This window comes from Amphiura filiformis, unplaced genomic scaffold, assembly GCF_039555335.1.
Source record: "Amphiura filiformis unplaced genomic scaffold, Afil_fr2py scaffold_318, whole genome shotgun sequence".
In the NCBI taxonomy this organism is placed as follows: Eukaryota; Metazoa; Echinodermata; class Ophiuroidea; order Amphilepidida; family Amphiuridae; genus Amphiura; species Amphiura filiformis.
The window spans coordinates 36345-57430 of NW_027305782.1; the positions used below are offsets into that span (position 1 = coordinate 36345).

At 37.3% G+C, this 21086-nt stretch overlaps 1 long non-coding RNA gene across 1 annotated transcript; it reads right to left on the reverse strand.

The window, feature by feature from the left end:
• Nucleotides 1-1517: 1517 nt before the first annotated feature.
• On the reverse strand, nucleotides 1518-15884 carry LOC140145479 (uncharacterized). The gene is made up of 5 exons (XR_011858074.1): nucleotides 15821-15884; nucleotides 9687-9867; nucleotides 5929-6116; nucleotides 4679-4790; nucleotides 1518-1665 (listed from the first exon to the last, which is right to left on the reverse strand). It is a non-coding gene; the product is annotated as an uncharacterized lncRNA (long non-coding RNA).
• Between the last annotated feature and the right edge of the window lie 5202 nt (nucleotides 15885-21086).

The window sequence follows — 21086 nt, forward strand, 5'->3', positions numbered from 1 at the left end:
TATTTTCAAAACTTCCAGTCAAAATCAATACATTTTGGCCAAAAAATGCAAAAAATTAATTGAGTAACTCGGCAAGATTAAAAATAAAAATCTTTCGCAATGCAAAATCTAGGTCGGGCAACCTAAGACATGGTGACATCCGCAACTTTTGTCACATACGCAACACTAAAAAATTATGGCCAAAGAGGGCTAGCCATTTTTTAAAAATTTGATAGCGGGCCAAAGATGTACATTGTATTGCTAATTACAGCTTTCGAAGTTGTTAAATCTCAAAATAATAACAGAAATAGCATTTTTATTGGTTGCGGATGTGGCATACGTGGTGGGGTGGCCTCAAAATGAGCTCTTGTTTACATACATGTATGTTGTTATTTTAAGGTCATGTCTGCATTATATCAAACATCAGTATATTTGTAGACTTTATAATTAATATTGTCCAGCATCCACTGTTACATACACTACAGGTACATGAATAACCTACAACACATCTATCTCTGCTAGACCTAATAAGTTCCTTGTATAGACCCTATCAAATAAACTCACTCTGGAACGGTACTATAACAATTGAAATAGCAGATATTGTTGGTGGACAGTTTTAAGTGACAGAGGGAAAGGTCTTCAGTTCGATTCCGCAACCATTCTTTAGAATTGGCCTATGGTACCTTATGGTTGACAGAATTTTATTTAAATGAGGACACAACGTAGTTATTTGAATTCTTCTACACGTTCCCTGTGAATTGAGCAATGCAATTGTTGCTAAAGCTCACTACCATTCGCAAGGAGCTGTGAACTGCATTTTTTTTGCTGCTTCAACCAACAATACATCGTATACCCTTAAAGGGGCATTTCGTGATCCACAGCCTCATCCCCCACTTTTCTCAAAAAAAGTTGAGATTTTTATATCACTGGAAACCTCTGGCTACATAATGTTTATGTACAAAATATTTCTTGCAGATTAATTCGTTTAGCAAAGATATCGTGAAATTTGAATTTCGTTCTGGTGCACCAGAACGAAATTACAACGCATTGTCTATGGAGCAGTGTAATACACATAATCATGCATAACTCATGAACGCAAAAATCGGAATCAACTGAAATTTTGGGAATATGTTTTTTTCGTGGATATCTAATGAAAAATGACATAAATAGAGGATGCTAGGATCACGAAATACTCCTTTAAATGAAGCAACATAATTTGTGGAACTAATAATTAATACTAGCGAGCTGGTTCCACCAGTAACAAACTACATAATCATCTAGATTAATGTCATATAATCCCAGATTGCACTTATACATGTATATGAGATCAACATATTCTCTTCTAAAACTTAATTCTGTTAACGTTTCTTTGTACTCAGTCTTGGGTTAAAAGTTTAACAGCAGGTGACTACTACTAGCTAGTCCTCTAAGCCTAATTGATAGGTATAGGCCTACTGTACATGTACATGTTTACATGTAGATCCTACCAGCCATTTTGTTGACAAGTTGTCTATTTCTGTCAAATTTTAATTGCTTGCCTAGTTGAAGTGCCAACATGCTATATGGCACAGGTGTTTGCATTTACTTTACACATCGTCATCACTCATCACTACAGTATCATCATCTCGATCTATCTCTTGCTTTAGCTTGTTGATGCAGATGATTCCTTCCAAGTTCAAATTTCATCTGTAAAGAAATAAACCAAAATATAAATTAAAAATTTCATTTTGGAAAATCAGATTGTTCAAATTTAAATGTGATTTTTTTTATTTAGATCCGATTCTTTTTTATTTATATTGATTTGTTTAATTTTTTTTATTCCGAGAACTATACCCCATGATAGAGTCAAAAGAGACCAGTGAAAAGCTAGACATAATGCGCAATCCTATCAGGTATTAATATTCGAAACATGTTTTTACATTTTCAAAGAAAATATTTGGTAAAATCATGGGAAAAACCTGTAGCATTCTACATCTTGAAGGTGAATTTTTGGCAATATATAAAAAATGACATCATAGAGGTATTTTAATTGTATCCAGAAGTTGTAGAAGCATTAGGGATGAGGTAAAACCATCAATTTAAGAAAGAAATTAACTTACATTTATGATTTATCAAAATTGTTTTTTGAAACAAGTCATGTGATTTAAATTGCGATTTGATTCAACATGATTTAAATCACGAAACCCGGAATGATTCCATGAAATTTGATTTGTTTTATGATTCTCAATTATCCAGTAGCTGAAATTTACATAGTAGTTGATTTACAGAGCTACAATTCAACTGTAAAGTAGGTAGCTGCAAGTGTAACTTGAAACAAGAATTGTCTTTAAAAAGGCATTAAAGACAAAGTTCACGGATCAGGTATACAGGCTGTATCAAAATGATTATGGACATGACTGGACATAACGGGATGCGTTATGTGTCATAGGTCATATAACAGGGCGCATTATGTGTCATAGGTCACATAACAGGGTACGTGATGTGTCATAGGTCATATAACAGGGCGGGTTGTGTCATGTCATAGGTCACATATGATAGGTCACATAACTGAGCGCACAGAATTAAAGACACAGAATAGGGACTTGACCACCATATTAATACAGGCATGAATGGAGCAAAAATTGGGGGTATTCGGTTTCCCTCGGAATGCACTCGAGGCATTCGTTGTCATGCAAGTGCGACATGGATGAAGGGTGCATTTGAGAGACGCACTTGATGCGACCTGCACACGAGTACTAAGATGCTTCAGGTCTGAGGTGAGACGCCACATTGTTTTCGTTCGTCTCCGCGCACCGTCGGCAAGGACCCGAATACCCCAATTTTCTCCCCTAGCTGACGGAGCGATTGTATGTGGCGGTATAGGGAGTCCCGTTCTCCTTCTCTAATTCTGTGGCCATAGGTCATATAACGGGGTGCGTTATGTGTCATAGGTCATATAACGGGCACGTTATATGTCATAGGTCACATAACGGGTACGTTATGTGTCGTAGTTCACATCATAGGTCATATAACGGGCGCGTTATGTGTCATAGGTCATATATCGGGTGCGTTATGTATCATAGGTCCATAACGGGGCATGTTATGCATCATAGGTCACATAACTGGCGCGTTATGGTATGCATCATAGGTCACATAACGGGGCATGTTGTGTCATAGGTCATATAACGGGGCACGTTATGTGTCGTAGGTCACATAACCGTGTGCATTATGTGTCATAGGTCACATAACAGGGCATGTTATGTGTCATAGGTCACATAACAGGGCATGTTATGTGTCATAGGGGCATGTTATGTGTCATAGGTCATACATCAGGGCACGTTATGTGACATAGGTCACATAACTGGGCGTGTTGTGTCATAGGTCATACAATGGGGTGTGTTATGTGTCATAGGTCATATAACGGGGCACTTTATGTGTCATATGTTATATAATGGGCATGTTATGTGTCATATGTCATATAACAGGGTGCGTAATGTGTCATAGGTCATATAATGGGGCGTGTTATGTGTCATAGGTCATATAACAGGGGCGCGTTTTGTGTCATTGGTCATATAACGGGGCGTGTTATGTGTCATAGGTCACATAACCGGGCGTGTTAGTTGTCATAGGTCATACAGTGGGGTGTGTTATGTGTCATAGGTCATATAATAGGGCGTTACGTGTCATATAATGGGGTGCATTGTGTCATAGGTCACATAACGGGCACGTTATGTGTCATAGGTCACATAACGGGCACGTTATGTGTCATAGGTCACATAACGGGGCGCGTTATGTGTCATAGGTCACATAACGGGGCGTTATGTGACATATACGTTACATAACGGGCGCATTATGTGTCATATGTCATATAACGGGTGCGTTATGTGTCATAGGTCATATAACAAGGCATGTTATGTGTCACAGGTCACATAACAGGGTGCATTATGTGTCATAGGTCACATAACGGGTGCGTTATGTGTCATAGGTCACATATCGGGGCACGTTATGTGTCAGAGGTCATATAACAGGGCGCGTTATGTGTCATAGGTCATATAACGGAACAACTATCATACTATAGCCTAACCTAACCAGGGGAAGATGAGAGAGTTTAATGTCCAAATTTGTCATTATATAGTGCCCCAATTATTGACAGAAAATATAAGCAAATATTATGGGTAGATATGTATCAATTTCTATGAAGCATGAAGGTTATGGTTAAATCATGTTCAAGAATTATAAACTAATTTTTATTTGGCCCCACCTCACAGTGGCCCCGGCTTTTGGTAGTAAATTGGCTTAATGAAAAGTCCAGTGTATTTGTCCTATATGCCCAGCCTCATACACTGTACAGTCACATTGCTAGATTAAATGGGCTAAATTGTTCTTGATATGTGAGGCAGGATTAGAAAAGACATTCAAACGAGGGTATGAGATATTAAGAAATATTTCCTAGCCTCTTAACCACAGGGTTGGTGGGCTACAATAGCTATTCAAAGACACATGGTATATAAGGGATAAATTGTGCATAGGAGATGAGAGTGGAAGTGAAATTAGAAGTTCACTCCATGAACAAAAACAAGGTATAATTCTGGACCATTGTTTGAGGTATCAGTAATCATTCTGGACCATTTTGAGGTATACATTTATGAAGTCTATTTGCATTAGGCTGTATGACCTAATCCTTTTATCATCCAATAAAGCAGTTACGCATTGTACATACCGGACTTTTGATGTTCAGTTGAGTTCATCACTAAAACAGTAAACATTCTGATTTGTAAGCCAGTTGCTGCATTACTAAACAGTTCACTTCAAGTTGACATCACTGATATCACCTAGTGTGGAAATTCAAGAAATAAGATTTTATAAAATGGAGCAACCTTTTACAAGAACAAGCATTTATCCTCCAGGTTTCTGAAAAAGGGCTTCTCCATGCTGCACTTGCATGTAAAAGAATCCTAGCTCCAAAGTTACATGGGAGGTGGGACTGATCAGTACCAAATTCAAAATGTATTTAAAGGAGTCTCCGGCAATCACAACATTATTCCTTATATGTTAGAAAAATAATTATCAAGCACGAATCACATGGTTTTATTTAAAACAAACTCATAGTGACTATAAAAGGAATAAAACATCCGTTTCTCAACACGCGATATTCAAAATTCCCAGGCGCCGAGTGCAATGATGTCCCAGTAATACAATGAAGGCTGACGGCAATTGAACACAAAATAACCATTACGTCATTGCACTTAGACAATTTCGGCCCGGAATTTTGAATATCGCGTGTTGAGAGCTGACTGTTTTTATTCGTGTTTATGGTCAATATGAGTTTGGTTTAAATAAAACAATGTGATTTGTGCTTGATAATTATTTTTCTAACATATAAGGCACAATGTTATGATTGCCGGAGTCTCCCTTTAATAGAGGTTATCTGTGTTCTATAAGCTGCATATCCTACATTGACTCCTATACCTTGTTTAGGACTTTCAAAAGAAGTACCTGCATGTGCAACCGTGACTATTTCAAAATAGCCCGCCAAAGTCATGCAGGTAACTCCGAGGTTGTGCATTGAATTAGTTTGAATGAGGAATACTACGGGAACCAGCGCCTTTTGTTCAAGTCACGCATGAGTAAAGTGGATAACTTCTATTATCTGGCTATTTATTTGCACGCTTAAAGTAAACTGCGCAGTGAGCACCCTTTGGATAAGTGCTGCAAATTTCTTCATGCACACATTGTGTACATCCCAGCTGCGCGATGCTTGGTGCAATAATAGATCAATGTAATACTGAACAGCAAGCTAAATACACACATTGTAAGCGCTGGAGTGAAATCACAATTTTCTTCATATTACCTCATTTGTTTAGCTCAAAATTAAAAGGGGGCAATGTGATTATTGTGATAAGTGAAAACTAACATTTAGGAATCTATGAAAATCACACATTATGGCTTTAGTCCAGTGCTAGCACTCACTTTATCTGACCCATATAATGTTTCGTCCGACTCCAGTGCTGGTCGAGATTTGCTGTGAACATACCAGGTTGGATGATTTTGTGTCGGTAAAAGAGAATCATTGAAGCACTTTTTCACCAGTTATCAAGAGCTGTGTAGCCTAGCTGTGTTGTGCCATGCAAAACCAGACCGAAGTGAGAAACAAATCCCTGAGAAAAACAAACAAATTGCATATGTATAACAGAATAATCATTTTATAAGAGTTGGAAAGAATAACTTTTTGATACTAAGTAAATCCCTATAATCTAAGTATTCTTCTTCCTGGTCCTGGTAAATGTGTGTACGTGTGGTAGAGTTTGAAAAACACTGAGGGTGTCCCTATGAACTATGTTACAATATTGCTTTACCTTTTAAATTGACAAATCTCAATAAGAGCCAAATCAAAAACGGGCCAACATTTTAGGTGTTATGATAAAAAGCATATATAGTGAGAACCAATCAGAGCAAGCATTAGTAAATTACTAGCTGTGCATAAATATGGTATAATTGCACTGGCGCGCAGTGTTTTCGGACATGTTTATTTTCTTTCGGGTGGATGCATTTATATTTGTTTGCATTTTCCAACATTTTTACTGACAATTTTGTTATAAGAATTGCAAAAATCACAGGTTTTTTTAGTCGTGTATGAAATAGGTTAATAAATACTTATCGCAGTGTTACTCGAGAATTGTAAAAATAATGCACTTGTACTGAGATGTTGATGCGTCTAATGCACTCCCCCGTTGGGGCACGTGGATTAGACGCATCAACATCTCCGTACGCTGCATTATTTTGTACAATTCACTCCCAACAAGTGATAGTCCCTGGGATTAAGTCCCATTGTCACTGATCTACATACTATATAGATAATGGGGTTCAGAGCTGCTCAGACATCTATTTTAAGAGTTACAAGTATATATACAATCACGGTACATCATTTTGTCTCCTACAGTTTGTCCACTCTGAAGTACAAAGTGCCAACGCATTGGCGTATGCCGTATGCGTTAACAGTCTTATATATTGCTGCGTCTCTGCTGCAGGTATGCGTGCCTTCAAAGTCGGCAAAATGTGTAAGCGTCCGCGTCGGTACTTTGTACTTCAGAGTAGACTGACTATAAAAGGTGAAGGAAGTGTTTGATATTCGCATAGAAGTAGTGATGTTACACATTACGTTTTGTAACTTGGAGAGATTTGATAATGTCCCACCTCCTTTTCAACCAAATCGATGGTAACACTTGTAGTGAGGGATCAACATTTAATCATAAATTGCCTCAGGCAAAACTCACATCCTGGGAACTAAATACCACACAAGGTCATTTTTATGTACCCTTACCAAACACAACTGCCTATAGACAGTTAATAGGCAGTTCATAGGCAGTTGAAGACAAATGACTGCCTAATCAAACTATCAACAAGAAGTTGCTGGAAAATTAGGCAGTTGAAGGCCTGTGACTTAGGCAGTCAAAGAGCTTGACAGATATGAAGGTCTATGATAGGCAGTCACTATATGAAGCTCTAATACTTTGATTTTTTATCTAATCAAAATGAAGCTCTAATACTTATGATTTTTTTCATCATCAAAATGAAGCTCTAAGTGAAGCTCTAATAGGCAGTCAGACCTAATAGACAGTCAGAAGCTAATTTGCATAAGTCATGACCCGGCCACATGATCACCAACTGCCATTTCAAATTTGCTGTCATGGATTCAACAAGCTGTTCTTTAGATGGTGGTGTTTTAATGGTCTCTTCACACAAATCATTTATTCTTTATGGGAAATTTTATACTACAGATGACTAGTCTATACACATGTTGATGCACAGGTAAATTAAAGGTTTGCAGGATTGCATTGCAAGCAGTATAAATGTTGTAAGCTTATCAACTGTATGTACAGATAATGTGTGCACAGGCTGCTGAATTTTGCAGTATGCACTTGCATGTATCCAAAATTAGTTTTCTGTGATAACCTTGCTTTTTAGCAACTGCAAATTGGATTCATATCATTGGCAATAACTGATAGCCTACATCTAAAAGGTTGGGGATCGTAGGTATAATAGTGGTACAATATGCCGCAAAGTATAGCATGTGGTGTACTGATGGCCCCGGGTTGGCACCTAGGAATCGGGCTAGGAATCTGAAACTTTAATTGTTCGGGCCTTGGATTTTAGTTTTGCATTTTACTTCGTGTTATCATGTCATTATGGTGTACAATTTATGCTTTGGACTCAAAATCATTTAGTGTTAATCAGGAACAGGGCTGTCAACTCTCACACCTATACTTGTAGCACAGTCTAAACGAGGAGACAGAAAAGCATAGTGTGTGAAGTGTATTAAACTGTCACACTTTATACAAAACGAGGAGTTTTCACAAGAATGTGAGGACTGAGGAGGTGTGTGAGGAGAACTTAACTGTAGCACAAATACAATTATGGATCTCCTTGAATTGAAGGAAGTGCCGGAAAAGACATCCTAACCCCCCCTAGGGTTCTCCACTTTTAGAAGATCCTTGAATTACTGCTTTTGGGTCTAACCTCCTTGAATTCCTGTGTTTGTAACCACTCAACTCCTGGTTTCGCATTGGCACGCAAGTCTCACGCATTGGGTCACTTTCTCACGGTCTCACGGCAGGATAGTATAATCTCACTCCTAGGTAGTAAATCTCACGCAAAACGCTGGAAACAGTGGCGTAACTAGACATTTTCATTTTGGGGGGGGGGCAAGCGGGGGCAAACATAATAAATGAGGGGGCAGGAATCCAGCACCTTTTGGCGACAAAAGTAGTGTATGGTACAAATGCGCGAAGCACACGAAAATTTTTGGCATATTGAAGCTAAACTGGTGACATGTAAAAAAAGTTGAATAAATGCGTCATGAAGGGTGCAAATTTGTGTTTTTAAAGTTAAAATGACCAGATATGAGGTTAATTAATAACTCTCAGAAGTAGGCCTACTTTAACTTTTTCATTTGGGGGGCAAACAGGGGCAAGGGTTCAAAATGCCCCCCCGCCCGCTGGTTACGCCACTGGCTGGAAAATGAGTAAAATCTCACGTGTATCTGTACGTGTGTCTGATGGAGCCTTCAAGGAGAGCTGTTTTATAGTGCATTTACAATAGTATGTAAGGAGAAAATGGTCAACTAAGGAGAGCTAAAAATCACTCTCCTATATCGGATTTAAGGAGAGCAGCTCACTCCCCTCAAAAGGCATGTCCCTGCAACTGCTTGGATTAGAGCTTCATCTGAAGCAGTCAACTGCCTAATTTAGAGCTTCATTTGACTGCCTAAATTAGAGCTTCATTAGAGACTGTCGACTGCCTAAATTAGAGCTTCATTTTAGGCAGTCAACTGCCTAAATTAGTGCTTCTTTTGAGGTCGATGACTGCCTAAATTAGAGCTTCATTTGAGGTGAACTGCCTAAATTAGAGCTGAAGGTGAAGGTCTAAGAACTGCCTATAGTGCTTCATTTTGCCCATTTTACAGGTCTAGGTACTGCCTATGTGCTTTCAGGTCTATATAGAGCTTCATATATCAACAGCTTCAAGTGACTGCCTGTATTAACTGCTTAACAGACTGCCTAATAACTGCCTAATGAAGGCTTTCATTTCGGTAAGGGTATTACTCATTGACCCATGTGTGCCATACTGCCTTTAGCTATAATGACAGCCATGGTGATGTGGTCAACTCATTGACAGATACCAACCTCAGGAGGGAATCATTTTTGATCAATTCTCTTTGTGATACTTGCCATCTTGTCATCCGTGCCCTCATCTTGTCTAAAATCGACTATGGACTAGCTCCTATAGGGTCAAACATAACTGACATTCAGTGTATTCAACGCATCCACTGGGCTGTGAAGATGATATGTCAAGTGCGTAAACATGCAAGATCATGCCACTCCATGTTTGGAAGAACTGCATTAAGGTTGCCTGTGGAAAAAGAAATTTGTTTTAAAGTACTTTTAATCATTTACAAATGCATGAATCATATGGCTCCTATAATTACATCTCCTCTTGTATCACTCTCAATCAACCTGGTAGAGCTGGACTGTGCTCAGCATCTGACACAACACGACTGACAGAGCACAATACATTGTACATCTAAACTGCTGAAGTCTCATGGAGCGCAGGGCCTTCTACTATAATGCTCCCGGAATGTGGAATCGTTTACCAATCAATATCCGTGAATGCTGTTTTTAAGAAGGCTCTTAAGAAACATTTGTATAATTCTTTCTAATTGCTCTGTTGCTCTCTATATATTTTGCTTGTGTATTTTGGGCTTTTGACACCGGGTTTTGCCACCTTCAATATTGTGTGCACTGTGCAGCGCTACGCTCTTGTAGCAGCACTTTATAAATGCTAAATATGTATGTATGTAGGTAGGTAGGTGAGTGAAACATAATGAGGATTAATTACCATAACAAAGTTACACTATTTTTGAATGTAATTGTCCTTCACTATAATCAGGCCACACTCACCACCTGTGTATTTGCTCAATCATTGATTGAATATATAATACCGCTCTTTGAAACATAGCTGCAATGGACTCGGCATAATATGAAATTACTATTCGTAGTGTAGTAATAATCGGATTAACTACAACCTTGGCGAAAAAGGTTGCCACACCTGAGCGTTAATTGGCCAACATCCTTCCACGCTCCCCCTATTGCAATGTTGATTTGGACAAAATCGTCATCATTTCTACATTACAGTCTCCCAACATTGAAAAATGGGGGGTGGGGAAGGGGCAAGTGTAATCTGAATGTGCATTTGCAACTATTATACAAAATAATACCGAACTATCACATATTTAGCTTCGATTGCGTGCTTTTAACACCAGAACGTGCTGGTGTGGCAACGAATTTCCGCCAGAGTTGTCTCTAATCACGTATAAAAAAATCATCTGAAATTACGTTTTCGTTCATATCTTTAGAACGGAATGCCGGATTCACGTGCAATTTTCACAGAGTCTTAGCCTGTTTATGTTCTCTGTACTAAATATTATTATTTTCATGTAATTTATACATGGCTTGGTCTATGTGTCCTATTATTTATAAAGATGCCAAAATAATGCAAAATATGTGAAAAATATCAATCGCCATTACATGCTGTCTACTGAAGATAGTACACGCAAAATTTTAAAACTATTTTAATGATGACGAAATAGCGTGAAGTTTAAGTATTAGACCTAATAATAATAATAGCAAGGATCAGAAGAGGAAAATTATAATCATAGAAAAGTCATCAGACGGATTCGAACCCCTGATCTCGCTGATCTACAGATTTCAAGGCGGCGACGTAACCGCTGAGCCAAGAAGAAGTCGTTGAATTCGTGAGCATTTCTAATGTATTAATGTTAATTTAAAATTATGCAATGCGTATATGTACACTAAAACAGGTGATTTAATTCTCATTCACCTACAATTTCAATTGTTATGCCGTTCTGGTTGGTTTAACCTAATACAGAGATGTTATAACCTTATAGTAGAATTAACATGTCATACAAATGCATTTAAGATCAGTAACCCATTGCACATATGGAGATGAGGTTGATGATTTAACGGTGGACGGTCGACACAAACAAATTAAAAGAAATTTTGATTATTTTCTTTATTTAAGATTTGTCCAACGTGGGGAAAGGTGGTGAATCAAAATTCCAAGTTTATTTTTATAACCCTAAATACATTGCCAACATATATAATCGTTGTAAATCGATGAAATTATGTGTATTGGACACGTTTCAGGTCAATTTGATACCATATGCATTGCATAATTTTAAACTAACATTAATATATTAGATATGGCTTGGAATTCATTCACATCTCCGTGGCTCGGCGGTAAAGGCGCCGACTTCTATACTACAGGCTACGGGTTCGTGCCCCGCTGTTAGTTTTGTTAAAATTAATATTTTTCCTCTCTTAATCCTTCGTATTATTGTTGGCCTAATAGTTAAACTTGCATATTTCATCATCATTCAAAGATGATGAAATTTTCGTGTACTATATTCAGTAGACAGCATGTAATGGCAAATGAGAAGGTTTTTTGACACATTTTGCATTATTTTGGCATCTTAATAATTAATAATATACATAGGCCGGTCCGCGTGAAAATGATATGAAAAAAGTTATTTACGCTTAATTTTAACATGGATAAAACGGACAATATCCACTAAAAACCTGTGTGTAGCAGCAACTTGATACGATTTTCCGTTACTGATATTTAACAGAAAATCATGCAGTTTAGAGCCCTAATTACGAAATGTGTGTAATTGAGCATAAATGGTGATTTGAGGGACCACTCCCTAAATAAACTAAATAAACCAAGTACTTTGTCAACAATTTTATTATGATTCAAAAGAATATTATCTACTCCCAAATCGTGTACAATATGAAGATCATACGACATTCCGTTTTGAGTTATGAGACAAAAACGAAATTTAGATGAAATATTTTGCATTCGCAGAGACAACCTTGGCGAAAAAGGTTGCCACACCTGAGCGTTAATTGGCCAACATCCTTCCCCGCTCCCCTATTGCAATGTTGATTTGGACAAAATCGTCATCATTTCTACATTACAGTCTCCCAACATTGAAAAATGGGGGGGGGGGGGGGGGGAAGGGGCAAGTGTAATCTGAATGTGCATTTGCAACTATTATACAAAATAATACCGAACTATCACATATTTAGCTTCGATTGCGTGCTTTTAACACCAGAACGTGCTGGTGTGGCAACGAATTTCCGCCAGAGTTGTAGCTACCATATATAGCAATAGGTGCACAATTTTTTAATATATGGCGCTGCACTAGTACGCTCATGCGGTTTGTACCACTGCAACAGCATTGAACCACAGATGTCAAAGAGCACATAAATCATATGCTTTGGACCGGGGAGGGGGGCTCAGCCCCCTGAATATTAATTTTTGTGGGAGCCTGAATACCTTTCAGCCCAATAATCCTATAGGTGGAGTTACCAAATTGTGATAAAATCAAGGAAAGAGTGTTTAGACCTATATTGGCCCACTAAAAAGTTTTAAATTTTAGCTCCCCAAATGTAAACAAGAGCACCAATGGTGCTGTAGTAGGTTTGTTATGGGTTATGGTCAGGAATTGAAATTCATTGTGTTGGTGGTTACAGTGTGCAGGTTTTATTTGTTATGTTGTTTGTAAGTGCAGTTGTTAATTTATATTAGTTTGTTGGCAGGGCTGTGATAAAGAGTGTAGTTTAGTTTATTACCTTCATTGCACATAAAAATATCAAATTGTGGTGTGCTGCAAAAGGGCATCCGCGAACAGGCATGCAGGCCCACTAGATGGGGTCCCTTATACACACACCAAGTAAAAGAACTAAAATTACACAGTACATAATTATAAACACATTTAAAAAACACTATAAAATACATTAGAAATACAGTATTGTACTAAAATTGAGTTGCCAAATTACTTCAAGACATCGCAGAATTCAAATAAGCACCAGTGAAATTGCACAAAGTAGGTATACTGACAAGTTAATTTAAGATGTAGTTGGTAGTGGTGTACCTCTCTTATTGATTGTAGATATTTGTTAGTGTATTTGGTGCTGTTGACAGGTTTTTGGCTGGTTGCATTGGGCAGGCAATGTAGATTTGGTATAATTGGATTGTTTCATGTTTGCTGGTTTGTAGTTTATAGTTGAGGGTATTTTATAGGGTTGAGTTGTGTGGAGTTGGTTGCTGGGAATGTTAGGACTTTTGTTGTGTGAGTGCGTATTTTTGAAGTTGTGGAGTTAAATGTACCATCTATAACCAATATATAGTAACCAATATACAGTAACCTGTATACAACTGCGCCATACAAATAAATATATAATATATTGCACAATAATCTGGGAAAATGTAGTTTTGCCAGAGGTAAGGTTCAATAAAAATTGTAGCATATTTGTTCATTTTTATGTCACATTATGTTAAAAATATGCATAAACTAGGTATGTGGGAAGTGAACCTGTGTACTTTGTGTGCCGCTAAATATGGGTGGTTTAATTCTTGGGTTTGCTGTGAGCAGTTACATCCATTTTTTTTTATTTAAACATGTAGATATTTTCATTTACAGTGTATTATAGATCTGTAGTTACAGCCCTTTATACGTGAATTTAGTTTTTTAATCACATTGTAAATGATTGGAATTAACTGATTGGAATTAAGGGTATTAATTTGCTCCACAGATAATTCCATTATCTGTGTTTGCTCAGTCATTTTATTGATACCGAGAAATGTACAACAACTTAAGGTGGTTTTAAATGCAAATTAAAGATCTACACGGGACTGTTTTCATCTTTGGCACAGAAGATAATATAATCAGATTGTAAATGATTGAAATTAACTGATTGGAATTAAGCGTATTAATTTACTCCACAGATAATTCCATTATCAATGTTTGCTCAGTAATTTTATTGATACTGAGAAATTTACAACTTAAGGTGGTTTAAAATGCAAATTAAAGATCTATGGATCGTTTTCATCTTTGGCACAGAAGAAGATAATTATTTTTAAAGATTTTCGGCAGTGTTTTCAGCACCCTACCTCCTCTGATTATTGCTCTCCAGGGACCGAGAAATTTCAGACCTGGATACTGCTCTCATATGGTTGAAATTGCACATGTCCAAATGAATTAGGAAATGGTGTCAAATCGTTCAAGAACATCACAAATGACCTCCCTGCTGATTTTCCCGTAAAAAGTTTGTAAGTAATGTGGAATCTGTGGCCAAAAAAACAAAAATTTCACTTTGACCCCGGGGAATTCCACTGGTATTTTTTTACGGGAAAATCAGTGGAGGTGCGCAGGAACATGACTCAACATGTGAGTATACTTTTATTGGGACAAATGAAGTGATTTACGACTCGAAAAAACAGCAAAAAACTTTCAATGTGATTGGTCAGAAGCCAATAGCGACTGCTTGGTTACCATGGCAATGGTTTTATTACCTTCATAACATGGCCAACATATCCCTACATAAGTACAAACTGACTTGAGATTGTATCATGAAAGGTTTTGGAGATATTTGCAAAAATGTTGGAATTCATGATTTCCCTAAACCTTGCCTTTAACACCACCTTAACAATGACCTAACAAGTAGGTGTTAATATGTTAAAAAGACATCAAGTCTGGACATTAATTTCTTACATGCTATAGTCAATCACTTTTCCTCACATTTCTAAGTTTATATTTACAGTGTACAGGATCTGTTCTAGACCAATAAATGATTAAATGTTGTAGCATTAAATGTGTTAATTGAAAAACTAGAAAGGTGTTAATATGTTACAAAGACACAAAGTCTGGACTAGCATTAAATGTGTCAGTGCCAATGATATAAAGTTTTGCTACAATCGTTCTGAATGTGCACTAATTTGGAGAATTTGAGACACTAATTGCTCATGGCTCGCGCACAGAAGTAGGGGCCTATAGACAGCACGAGCCCAATTGGTGCTTTATCTATTGACTTGCCAAATGCAAGGCAAAGCAACACTGAAAAGCAAACAGTAGCCGCACTGAAGCAGTAAAGTTCAACATCACTTTTACAAAATCGCCAGATCAAGGAGTTTGTACAGTGTTTGTAATATGAAAAGCACCACAAATAGTCTGCATAGGAGACTATTCCATGAAATTTGGTAAAATTTTCGTAACAAAATGCTCCAAAAATGACACTTTCCGTCCGAATTTTCCTAGCTAAATAAGTAACAATCATGAACGATCATGCAAAGATTGCTGCCTCAAATTACCAGATCCATTGCTCAAACGATGTAGCAAGAGAAAGAAAAAAACATGCAGAAATCTGGACCATGATGAATAGCATCATTTATGCGTTGCAAATGTGCTAAAAATCTTCCTAAGCCAATGCAAATGTTGATTTACCTTGTTTTGCAGATGCAATCAAAATTCAGTATCTTTTGTCGCTGTCATAATTCCCATTCAAAAATTGGTGGACCAGTACAATAGATTTCTCAGCCATTCTAAGTGTATATAAAGCAAACATAATGTAAAACATACAAAATAAAGAATTTTAAGCATATTACTATTGTATCATGAGCTGGACAATGGTCTATCTTTAGAACTCAGCAAGAAAAGTAGTGCTATTTTTATTAATTCAAATTAATCAATTAATTTTGATCCCATGGTGGATGCCATTCCTGGGGAAGATATTTGGAGAGTTTTAATATGTTAAGATGTCACATTAGGAGTTACACAAACATATTTGATGAGATTTGGTCATGACATAGAATGTTGGGTGCAGCCTGTCACTCAGATTCAGAAGACTTGGTAGTCAGAAGACCTGCTATTCAGAAAACCCATTTTTCAGAAGGCCCGCTAGTCAGAATTTTCTGAGCAGCAGGCCTTCTGAATAATGGACTTTCTGAATAGTGTGCTTTTTGTTGTATATTTTATGTAAAAGTCTCGCTACTCAGAATTTTTTTCCCGACTAGCATTTTTTGGCTAGCGGGCAGTATCCGATCCTTTACCCATTACGCAGAATGCCCACTATGACTATAATATAGTGGCCTGCTTTTATCATTTGAAAGAACTGAGTTAGCCCTAACCTTAACCTAACCTCTAACTCTAATGTTACCCTGAGAACTGGGTTTTCTGAGTGGCAGGTTGTCTGGGTGTGATTCTTCAAAAGGGCTCATTAAATTTCGTTAATCAGAAGACCCGCTACTCAGAATATATTTTCTGAGTAGTGGGCCTTCTGATTAATGGGTTTTCTGATTAGCGGGTCTTCTGGTTAGCATGTCATTTTTAAAGGAAAATAAGCCCACAATTCTGAATAGCGGACCTTGGGTGATAGGTTTTCTGTTTTCTGAATAGTGGGCTTTCTCACTGAGTGGGGATACAAAAAATGTAGTCAATGTGAGTTCAAATATGGTGAGTTGTTATCTTCAGAGTATTGGAAATCAAGAGTTAGCTAATGTAGAAGATTGGATATGTAGCATTTTATGTGCATTGGTTATGGTTGGAATCGGAAGTGAAAGAACCTTATTAGTGTGTTCTTAATGTGGTGAGTTAAGTCAGAGTACCATACTGGAGTTGTGTTTGGTAAAACTGTGATGTGTATCATGCACAGGATATGTTTGTAGGCCTACTTTTAAAGTGTGGAGGGTCATTTAACTTGAAAGTTACGTGTGGTGAGTTGTCAGCAGCAGACTCAGACTTTTATTTGATTGTATGTATTGAAAATTGATCAAAAAGGAAAGGATATTTTATGATCTGATTTTGGCAACTCACCATATTTGACCTCTCAAAAGGACCTACTCCCACTTAAAAAATACTAATAATGGGAACATGCCCCATGAAAGCCTTTCCAACATGGGGGGACTGATCGAGCCCTCATCCATGGACCAAAGTTCTGCGTAACTTGATGGGCGTCCAGGGAGTGTAGACCCTGTGGGGTGGGTCCCATACCTCACTTCGATACTTTTTAAACATGCTCACAGTTGACAGGAGTTCAATTTAAACAGTTTGACACACATGTTTGTAACATAAATGTGTGTCAATCAAACCATGAAGTTATATCATCCTGACAACTGTGTGCGTGAATTTAAAACAATCATCATTGCAGTATGACCAAGATTGTGCACATTGTAAAGTTTTTGAGTTTGGCAATCCGGGGGCACTCCCACTTTGGAGGTGATGCATATGTAGGGCTGTTAAGATCCCTTTTTCAGCGTCGCTGTCACCCAAAGACCCCATATCTTTTACTAACAAATTATGCTCTGTCACCGATGCCCGGAAGACACCCTATTTTTGCATTTGATCTGTCAAGTTCAATTTGAACAGCAGCTTTCATTTATCACTGATTTGATTACTTTTAGCCATTTAGATTTAGATTTAGAACTAGAAATTTGATGTTTGAGGTTTCTGTGGCGCTGTTTCGGCTCTAACACAAAAGTTCCATTAAAAAAATTGTTCTCACCCAATGACCCAAATTTTTTTACATTTTGCTCCCACCCAATGCCAAAAATCATGCTCTCATCCAATGGGGGCATTGAGTGGGCAAAGTGAATTTTTTTTGGGGGGGGGCAAAACCAACAAATTTTGTGCAAAATTACTGCAAAAAGGTGACATTTTCGTAATTTTGGCTTTTTACTGGGGGGCAAGGGGGTTGGGTTGGGGGTTGGCAAGAGTTTTGCTTACCGTATGAGAGCCGACAGGCAAGACCAATATTTTGCGTAGTGGATGCCGGCGCACACTACGATAAAAATTGGACCTGTCTGTCGTCCATCATACGCAGAGGATAGTAAAAACAAAAATTCCTATCATTTGTTGTCATTCTTTAGTCAGTTACCGTAAATTATTATTTTAACTAAAACTAGTTTCATTTAGGGGAAAATAAATTAACTATAAAACAAACAGCCATGAAAACTTCCCTTATTCTAAAATTAACAAATTCAGTTGCGCGTACTGTGTGGCGTATTACATTTCAGAGAACTTCGTGCAGCTAGTGCGCATCTCTCGACAAGCGTGTTATGTAATGATGCATGTACGCCGCACCATATCCTCTACCATGTTTTAGACGACATACAGGAACTCAATGAAATGCAGTGCTTACAAGCTAAACCACAGCCACTGGCTAAAATCAGAATTAACAATTTTATATCTAGGCCTATGCGTTGCAGAAACTATACGGTATGTCTAATCTAGTCTGTTATATAGACATAGAGTTGCAGCTAAACTATATGCCTATTATCTAAGTACCCGGTATTAAATTCTTGGCCAAGCTGGAACATAGTGCGCTAAGTGAGGTACAGTAGAAAGCATGCACTCATGTTACATGATTACATGATGGTACATGCGTATATGTTCATGATTTATAGCTATGGATGCAACAAGTATGTTCGAGCTTGGCCAAGAATTACTTTATAGTATGTCTGCCAATGCCAATGCGCTTGCGCCACGCCTCTCAGCAGCAAGCGGCAGGGTAGTATGAAACCAGAGACCTTGCAAATGATTTACAGTTATACATGAGAATATTAAGCTTAGTAGTACCAATGTAACAGCATCATGCAGTTGTGCATGGTACACCTCTACTCTACATGTGTCTACATTCATCATTCATGACATTAAAGAAAATTTAAGCTTACCTGAATTGCAATGTATAAATTCACATGATTCATGAATTGTAACATCATTCAAACACCTCGTCTATACAGTACATTACGAATTAGATCGATTGAAGACCTTCCTACACATGTAAACTGTCATGACGAATCATTTTCCACGAACCACGGACGCGGGTTTTTGTCGAAAGTGAAACACCATATATAAAATCAGTAGGGCCAAAAATAGAGCTACACAGCCATGACAGCGTTGTTGACACAGCTACACTGAGCCCGTGACTGGGCTGATGAAATCGATTGATTGATAAACAAGGTCTTCGGTCCGGAAGTCAGAAGTTGCCAGTCATAGAGCTGGGTTTGAGGCAATGGAACTTTTAACACAGGTGACCCTGGGTCATTTGGATGCCCTAAGTCCTAATTTATACTAATAATCTCATCCCCACAAAGTTAGGGCATTTTTGAAAAAACATGCATGATGAAAAATTGAAATTAACTTCACAAAAAATACTTATATTACACAATAGTTATCTGTATGACACGTAAATACGTTTAGCGTACTTAATCCCTGAAATTAGCTAATATGAAACAGTTTTGAGTCGAGTGTTGCCTGCCCATTTAGGGCGTATGCCCTAACTCGCTATTTGTAATTATTATTATTATTATTATTATTTAATTCTTTAGGTTGTGCAAATATGTTACATTTTAACTTTCCAAAGAACTTTTGAACCAAGAATGATAATGATCAAGTGCTTACAGCTTTACGTGTGATTTTTGATACCATGCAACATTAATGTTGAAGTTTTAAAATATTTAAACTTTTCATTAAAATGTCGAGGAAATATCCCAAACACATTAATGTATGTGAGTATTTTAAGCCAGTTGGAATTCTTTATGCAACATTTATATCGACATTAAAGAAAAAAGATATTTACAATACCGAGCATCATCTTACATGCAAGCTTTTATTTTAAATACAGTACAGGTTTTCAAATTTGAAGAAAACTTAATTAATTGTTTTGCAAGAAACAGATTGTTTAAAAAGAATGAAAAGTATTTCACTGAACAAAAATATGAAGCCCAGTTAACAACTAGTGCGCATTGTGTTGAATGATCTTTCTTTCAAACTGAAGTGAATTGACGCATGCGTTATGTAATTGATCATTTCTTCGCAATCAGTAACATTAGCGTATAAGATGCAGAATAAAATGAGATACACGCTGAGTTTTAGATATTTGGATTCTGATGTGTCTATTTCTCGACTTACGTCCAAATTCATTTGACCGGTATTTTTTTTCTGGGACACCCTGTATTGTTGAAATTGGGCCATTGATTGTAGAATAAGATGATTTCTTATGTAGACATTTTTTTGTATTGATAATCATCAGTAAATACGAATAATTTGATATAATTTTTATTTTAAAATTTGACCCATGGCATTGTTATTGTACCCTTTGACCTATATCTCATTTATAAGGCATGATGGAGATACATAACTATTGACTTTTTTTATTACTTGGGACAAGACGAACAACTTGTGATATTTTATAACTTGCTCAATGCATTCACAAATCCAATCCTCCATGTGTTCTTTGACTTCAATAACTAAATTTGCTCAAAGGTGCCTTCTTGGCACCCGACAGATTCTGAATCTACTTACCCTTCTCTAATAGGGTAGCTGCAGGTAATATGGGACAGCAGGTAATATGGGACACCTGTTTTCATTTTAACAAAAAGTAGCTTAGAGAAGGTACACACTTTAAGTTGATTTGTTAAGTGTTTAGAGACATCAATTGTGCTTCTAGAAATGCAGTTTTGGAGTCTGTGTATCAAACTCTTGGAAATCAATGCCAAAAAGAGTGAAATTGCCCAAAAATTTACGTCGTTTTTTTGGCCTGATATAAAATCAATGACGCCACATTTTATGATTGTGTATCCAAATACTCTGGTACTGAGGGTGCATTTGTCACTTTTTATGATCTTTAGGTGATGGGTTAAGCTTATCAGCAGGTAAAATTCCACTGAAAAGTGGCACTTTCCTTTTATAAATGATTATTTTCTCTGATTTT